Raw genomic sequence first — 8,870 nt, 5'->3', positions numbered from 1 at the left:
TTAATATAGAATATAGTACTTTTGTATATATCCTATATTCGTATTTAAAATTTCATGTATAAGTCATATATTAGTTTGTAATATTTATTAGATAATGGGCCTCATTTATAAAGCGTGGCGTAGAAACCATCCTACATTTTGTCTAAGACATTTCCTGAAATGAGCGTAAGTGAGATCCACAGTAAACAGACATACACACAAAAAACACGTGTACGCCACTCCTTCGGTTATAAATCACAAATGGTCGTGAAATTGTGCGCAACTGAATCTCCGCCCTCAAAACGCCCCTATTTAATCTAATCAGCATATTATCAATGCACAAACAGAGCGCATCCTCAATGCACAAACTCTCTGTGACAGTGGCAAGCAAGAAAGAAACATGTAAACAGAAGAATTAAAGTGAGGCTGACATCGACGTTCTGCTGATGGAACATCAGATGCGGGCCAAAACACCGTTAGAACGCCTGTCTGGTGGCGTAATGGCAAAAGCAAAGTATTTGACATGTAGTAGACACGTCTCCTAAGCACCACCAGCACCTGCAGCACGAGCAGCACCAGAAGCCGCATCTGCGGCAGCAGCTTCAAGGCTTTGGTGCGCTCCACTACCGACCTGTGCTGTATTAAAGTGGGCTTCCTAGGCTTTCTGAGTGTGCGAAATCTGGATGAGAATACATTGGGAACACTGTTTTACGCAGGAAATCCTCTTTCACATTTTGCTGGGCACTGTATGGAAATCTAATAAATTGCGGGCATATGGGATAGTATACTGCAAAGAACATCGGGCAAAATTCTGCTTTATGATGACGGGGATTGCTCGACTGGTCTCATCGGAACGTTACTGTAGCCAGGAATCCAAGAACGGACAATACCTGAACGTGTATGGCCTGGTTGCCTCTGGTGCGCCTCTCTACTAGACGAGAGGCCATTTGGGCACAATCAGTGGTGTAGTGGTCCCTGGAGAAGTGGGTATACTCTTTATTGTTTTTTAAGCAGCCCATACAGCACATGATAAACGCCCTGTTTTGAGAAGTGATTAATCCAATGCTGACTGAAAAATAATTGGGTATACCTGGACTACACCACTGTGCACAAAGCTCTCGGCAAGCGGTACCTGCTTATCAGACATACATCATCCTGTGTCAAAAAGTCTGTGCGATCACAAAAAAACCCTCTCTCTCCTTATTGCGCAGTTGGCAATATCCTCTAACAACGCCAATGCAGCCATATCTCCTACTGAAAAGTAAGCCACTTTTAGTCTTTTTATAGGCTATAAGTTTGAGCGAAATGTTTTACACTTGTGAAATTAAAACGGAATACCTATAAGATGTGAATCTCATTCATGTGTCAATTATTCTAATAGTTTATTTGATTTTATTGAGCGAAACATTAATTTGGCCTTTCACCATTAGCCCAAATGGTGACGGTGGTGCTGACGTTGATGAAACTGCCTGTCGGCACTCGGAGAGTCCTGAATTCCTGCAGTACTCCAGTATTGCCGCAAGGAAATGTACTTACACAAACTGAAACCAGACGTAGAGATACGTCCTTTTCTACGTCTAAGACGTTTTTTATAAATCTGTACTTAGACGTGGATTTGATCGCACGCGCAGTCTAAGATCAGTTCTGTGCGTAAGTACGTTTTATAATTGAGGCCCAATGTCATATATTCAAAATAATACATCAAACTAATAGTTTATTATGCTGTAAATGAGAATAATCTGCAACCACTACTAGAGAGAACCTTTCACCTCCCTTCCGCCTTTTAAGATTCCGACCCAGTTCTTCACTGGTTAGTGGCAGTTTCACAAAACTACCTTTAAGAAGAAGAAAAAAGTTTTGCGGTGAAAAAAAAAAAAGAATGGGAGAAAATGGTGCTTGGTGGGAAGCTGTGCTGGTCACTTATAATGTTAGCTTTGTGAGCACCTGGCTGCTGTGTGTGTGTGTATGTGTGTGTGTGTGTGTGTGTGTGTGTGTCCGCGTGCGTGTGTGTGCAGGCATGTGTGTGTGTGAGTGTGAACGCATGTGTGTGTGTGTGCATGCGTGTGTGTGCACGCGTGTGTGTGTGTGTGTGTGTGTGAGTGTGCATGAGTGTGTGCGTGAGTGTGTGTGTGTGTGTGTGTGTGTGTGTGTGTGTGTGTGTGTGTGTGTGTGTGTTGGTGTACAGCGAGTGGTGCCACACGTGGCTAATGAAACGCTGGAATCAGTCTCCCCCCCGAGACCCATGACATCAAACCACGCCGGCCGCGCTGTGACTGACGCTAATCGGCCACTCAATTGTGTGCGGTGCTGAGATCTGGTTAGCCCCTACCGCAATCAAGATGCATTTAAGGTTGCCCCATACCGGCAAGGCCACAGGCAGGAAGTTAGGTCCCTTTCCCTTTTGTTTCCCTGGAGCATTTGCACCCTGCTTAATTGCTGCCTAACAGACGAGCTTTCCCCTCATTTAATGTATTTCTTTTTCTTTTTTGTTCTCTGAAAGCTTTATTTTTTTTTCGCTCTCTTTCTTTTTCTTCTGGGTTCAGAGTTCCTTATGCAAAATATTGATTGGCAAAAATCAGAAGCGAAGTGAAAGTGAACTGCAAATGACAATTCCCCTGACACTCACACAGTACATACGGTTAGTGCCTGAAAAAGCCTGTGGTCCACATCTAGCAGGGGTCTTGGACATCTCTGTGTGTGTTCCTCTCTTTCTGCTACTCCTGTGGGCCATCTGATGCTCTTGTTGTCTTCAAAAATGTCATGGATGAGATCTCAGTGGTGACAGATGGAGAGAGGAAGAGGAGGAAGAGGAGGAAGAAGAGGAAGAAGAGGAAGAAGGGAGGAGGACAGCAGAATGGAGAAGTGGGACGAAATCTCATTCCAGAGCTGGTTCGGAATGCAAAGGAAATTTGTCAAGAATTTTCTCCTGTCTCAGGAATCTCACTTCCAGAGCCAAACCACCCCTCTTCTGATCAACCACATCCCAACACCAGGGTTTTCACTGGGATTCTTTTATAATATATATATAGTTTTATTTGACAATTTTTGACAGAATTACTGTTCAGGTTTCCAAAAACGATCTGTGTTACAGACGCAAATATAATGAGCACCCAGGTTGACGAAAGAAGGACAACGACCTCAAATCATTTCACTATTTAATGAACAGTTACGGTTAAGCGAAACAAACAATTGACAACTGAGTAAACCTTCAGAATGGCATAGCATCCACGTTTTTGGCAACAGCTAGACAAACATTTAGCCAAACATTTCAAACTTTAAATGGTAAGTTGACTTCTAGCAGGCACACGACCCAATAGCTCATTACAACTGTTTTGTGGAGTTGCTCCACCTAGTGAATAAGAGCAATGTCTAGATATTCCACCAATCAATCAAAGGGCAACATTTATAAGTGACTTTTTACTCTCACTTTCTCTTCACCACAAACCACCACAACAGAATATATATTTTGTGGTAGATTGATATCACAAACTGAACCAGGTCAAGTGGTGCCATTGTCAGTGAAAACACACCCAACTGACTCCACAGCAGAAAGTCGGAGCACAAACATGTCCTAATGGTAATGGTTCTTCTTTCCAACACAAACATGTCATAATGGTAATGGTTCTTCTTTCCGCAACGAACATGTCATAATGGTAATGGTTCTTCTTTCCAACACAAACATGGCATAATGGTCATGGTTCTTTTTTCCGCAACGAACATGTCATAATGGTAATAGTTCTTCTTTCCAACACAATCATGTCATAATGGTAATAGTTCTTCTTTCCAACACAAACATGTCATAAGTGTAATAGTTCTTCTTTCCAACACAAACATGTCATAATGGTAATAGTTCTTCTTTCCAACACAAACAAGTCATAATGGTAATAGTTCTTCTTTCCAACACAAACATGTCATAAGTGTAATAGTTCTTCTTTCTAACACAAACATGTCATAATGGTAATAGTTCTTCTTTCTAACACAAACATGTCATAATGGTCATGGTTCTTTCCTTAAAAACAGCGTTTTCCTCCAACTCTAACTCCTGCACCTGCTTGGCTGCTGTTGTTTATTGGCTTCAGTACTAGTGTTACATGTCGGAGTAAAACCAACATCAGTGTTACTAACTATACTGTTGCTGCCAGTTTCAACAGATGTCAGTTTTGATGACCAAAAATGTTCCAATTTCAGGCATATGTTTTACAATTGCCACATTACTATCCAGCCTTTGGATTTTGGGATTTTTCTTTTTACTGAGGTGGTAAAGTCCTTCTTCCAATACTGACAGTTTGAGTTTTGCCTTGTGCTGTAACTAATATATATATATATATATATATATATATATATACATACATACATTAACTGTTGATAATATATATATATACAGTATATATATATATATAAATAAAGATTATCAACAGTTAATGTTGCACCTGTTTGCATCTTTCCCAGTGAATAATATATAGGCTATAGAAAATAAAAGAAATATTTCAAAGGTCTGGTCATTGTGTTGGCCATATATGGATAATTACTGTAAGTCATACCCTTTAGGAGAAAAAAGAAGGCTACTGTAGGCTGTTTATAGGCAATTTTACTGTGAACACATTAATGTCCTGTTTAGGGATAGCCTACATCCAAGCTATGTTTTATATGAGCATTATTACCGGACATTTTGACCGACAAGTTTTTAATTTATCAGAATTTTATCAATTTTACCAGGCAGCAACAAAACGGTAATTACTGGCTAATGGAAACCCTGCCCAACATCCCCTGATAATCTGTTGGATGGGATAATTTTTTGTCTGTGTGTGTGTGTGTGTGTGTGTGTGTGTGTGTGTGTGTGTGTGTGTGTGTGTGTGTGTGTGTGTGTGTGTGTGTGTGTGTGTGTGTGCGTGAGTGAGTGTGTGTGTGTGTGAATGAGTAAGAGAGAGAAAGAGAAAGTGACAGTGAAGACAGAAAAAGTGAAGGATAGCCAAGGAAGGCAGAAAAAGAGTAATACAGAAAGACACAAGGAAAAGGGGAAAGAGAGGAAGAAAAGAGGAAAGAAAGCCAAATAGCAGAAAATCAGAGGATGAGAGAGAGTGAGGGAAATGTGAGAGAGAGATAGAGAAAGAGAAAGAAAGATGTAGATAGAGAGAGAGTGAGAGCACTGGGGTGAGGGTTGCCATCCCAAACTGTACCCCATGTCACTCAGGAAGTGTCTGGTGATTCCCCCCTCAGCCTGGGTGACAAAGCCATAGAGGGGCGAGATGCAAGGGCGAATAAAAAGGGGCCGTGATTGTGACTAATGAGAATTTCGGAGGGCTTTTAGTGTGACAGACAGGAGAGGCCTGTCATTGTGGGACTCAGCTGGGGGCCACAGCAGCAGGAAGGGTTGGGGGGGGGGGGGGCTCTGTCATGCCCCCTACCCTGGCACAGGCATAGTGCTCGCTCTCTTTCTCTCTTCTCCGCCCATCTCCACTCCTTTCTTCACTTCTGTCCTCTCCACTTTTTTTTGCTTCTCATCTCATCTCTTCTCTGGTCGACTATCCTGCCTGGTCTCCTATCCTTTTCTCTTTTTATCTAGTCCCACGAGACTTTTCTGGGCTCTTGCACACCACTGTAATTCAGACAAATCCAGTCATAAGCAGTCTACAAGAATCCAAACATGTGATATCACTTCCTAGCAGTATGCTGCTGCTGTTATTGGCTGTAATTAAGCTTTTAGGGCCTTTTATAAATGTCTGACATCAGACCAATTTAATAATTGTATTTTTTTCCCACTCTGGTCTCTGTCTCTTCTCTCGTCGTCCTCTCATCTCCTCCCCTCACCTCTCCACTCCTCTTCTCTCCTCTCCTCTCGTCTCTCGCTATACACCTGTTTATCATGCACTCACAGGATAATTGCTGTGTACGAACATTCATACTTTGTAAATTGTTCTTTTTAAATTAATTGTTCCCCTTTAGATACGATTAGGTCACATGTTAATTATCCCGTTAAGTGCTTTAATTGCTGGTTATTTACCTACTGCTGTTGTTTTTACTGGTGAGGCTGCTGCTGTGGCGAACAGGTGAATGAGCAGCACGGTAAAACACTGCCCTCTTTTGAGTGCGCCGTCCATAAACCAGCCTGCAAGAGACTGGCAGAGGAGAGAGAGGAGAGCTAGAGTTCCAGTCCGAGGGCAGTGGCAGAGTCAGGAGGGGAGTAAATGGATGGATGGCTGAAAAAAGAGATCGCTGAAGAGGGCAAGAGGGAGAGAGAGAGGGGTGGGGGAGGGAGAGTGAGACAGCAGGAGAAAGACAAGAAGCGTCGTGTTGTGAAAGAGGACTCCTTCGTGTTTTACGATGTCAGGCTATCATGGTGTCACCCAGTTAATCTGGTGTCCAGCGGAGCATGTCACATGTTACGCGCGGGCGCGGCCTCGGGGGACTCGTGGTGTCAGGTGTGCCGGCAGGAGTGGCGCCTGGCGGGAGCAACAACCCTCACCCTCGCCCGGGTGAATCTGCCGCTCACATTATCGTTTATTAATGTCCGCCCTACTCAATCGTTTACTGCTGTCTTAGCAGCTCCGGCCTCTGCTCTGGCTTGAAGCGGAGCTCATCAAGCAGCTGAAACCTCACTCACTGTCCAGCTATAGTGCGCACATATCCACACAAGCCTCTTGAACTCGTACCACACCTGTCTGAGCTGACTGACACGAGAAAGCCGCAGCTCAATCCCGCTGACGCATTTTCAAGCAAAGTCTTTGTTCACGTCGAAACTGGCGCCTGATTAATTTTATTGTTCGGCTGTATTTTATTGTCCCAGTGCCTTGCCAAGCAGCAAGCAGGACGCCCATCCACACCACATCCTTGAGAGGACTACCTTGGCACTGCTATAGGTCACACTTGCAATCAGTGGAATGAATACCACACCAGAAAGCTAATACAGCTGCAAGAGGGATGCTGAGTATGAGTGTCCTTTGACTACTACTTTTGCAGATGTGGCTCTACCTTCTTGAGTGCAGTGCACCTTACTTGACTTACACAGATTCTTTAGTGTCACATAGTTCTGTTGAAGGAGCAGTCAGTGATTCCAATCCAATACGAGTTTTGTCAAAATTCACTGACTTGCTCCACATCGTCCTCTAGTTCTCTGCTCACTGTGTTCCCGTGTTCTTACACTGTACTGGTTCTGTAAATAACAAACAAACATAGTAGCTTGGACCAAGCCATAAACAATTCCAGCCAGCCAATCAGCAGATTGCTCCAGGATCATAGAAGGGAGGGGTGGAATATAGTGAGCTTGAATACTAACAAGCTTTCACCAGAATTGTGGACTGTACCTTTAAAACCTCAGCATACAGTGCTTTTTCACAGCAACAGGGGGAGTGCTAGCCTTCCTCAAATTTCAGTCAACACCCGTTTTAATATCACTCTATCGGGCTATACAAAACAACTTTCTTGGGAACCAAACGGCTGAATGGTGCGGCTCTTTCTGGCTTTTTTCTTCCGTACCCTCAAGGGGAGCAGAAGTGTAAACTTAGCTACCTGCCTCCCAGTGGATCTGTTTACCCAACACCAAGATCTATTGCGTGGCAGACGACACGATAGAGAGAGAGAGAGAGGGAGAGAGAGAGAGAGAGAGAGAGAGAGGGAGAGAAAGAGAGAGGGAGGCAGAGTTGACTGTGTGATCTTAATTGCCTGACGAGGCCTTCAGATAAACTCATATCAAAAACAGGGTGGCAGGGGTGGCGAGCAGAGGTAACAGTATCCACAGTGTAATTAGTAAACTGCTGAGAGGTAGATAAGGCTGCCAGGGCAGCAAATCAAAAGGGGGGGGGAGGAGGGGGGGGGGGGGTAGCTATTCCAAATGGAGCCCTTGCCGATTCTGTTTATTCATTTATAAGGTTGTGCCAGGGAGCTGTAGACACAGCTACACACACACACACACACACACACACACACACACACACACACACACACACACACACACACACACACGCACACACACAGCTACACACACGCACACACACACACACACACACACACACACACAGCTACACACACACACAGTTACACACATACACACACACACACACATAAACATACCCAGTCAACAGGTTAGACTCTATATCGATGTAAGTGTGTCTTTCTTTCCTTCTTGGGTTAGTTCTTTGATGAGAGGGACGCACATAAATGACCCACACACAGGCCTTCCCAGCCACAGGAGAAACACTAGCAAAGGCACAGTAGGGTGGGACAGAGATCAATGTAGACAAGGATGTCAATTGTTAATGGTGTAGATTTTGTTTATTTATGTGAGAAGATGTGTCAGAACACTTAAAGATACACCTTCACACACACACACACACACATTTATCTGAGAAAAAATATCAGAATACTGAGAAGACATGTCACATCAGATAGGGGAAAGTGAGGTAAGATGTGCAAGGGGGTAAGTTGACCCACCACCCGTATCTAGGCAACCATACAAAATTTTGTTATGTGACCCTAAATGTATTTGGCATTCTCCATTTCTGTCCCGCTGTGGAAGAGAGAACAAAACCTCTTTTCCCAAAATGGTGGCTGTGGGGCAAAATGAGCCAGAGCCTTGGGGATAAGATGAACCAAAGGTTCACCTGAGCTTAAGTCAAATATTTAGTGGTGCATCCTAATAGAGCATAATTTACATTATATTTCAGGTTTTACATGTAGCATAACAGTGGTAATTATAGAAGAAACAGGGGTTCCAAAGTCGATTGCTTGTAGCCCTTGTTTTTGTTTACCTTCTTGAGAATGATCTAGAAGCATCACCCTTGTTTTTGAGAGCATTTTCCATACATATGTGACATGTTAGTGTTTATGTTATTGGCTACATAATTTGTGATTATACGGATATTCAGAACATTATGTGATATGTGATATGTTCACTG

This window comes from Sprattus sprattus, assembly GCF_963457725.1.
Source record: "Sprattus sprattus genome assembly, chromosome: 5".
Classification (NCBI taxonomy): Eukaryota; Metazoa; Chordata; class Actinopteri; order Clupeiformes; family Clupeidae; genus Sprattus; species Sprattus sprattus.
This window is presented reverse-complemented; position numbering follows the sequence as displayed.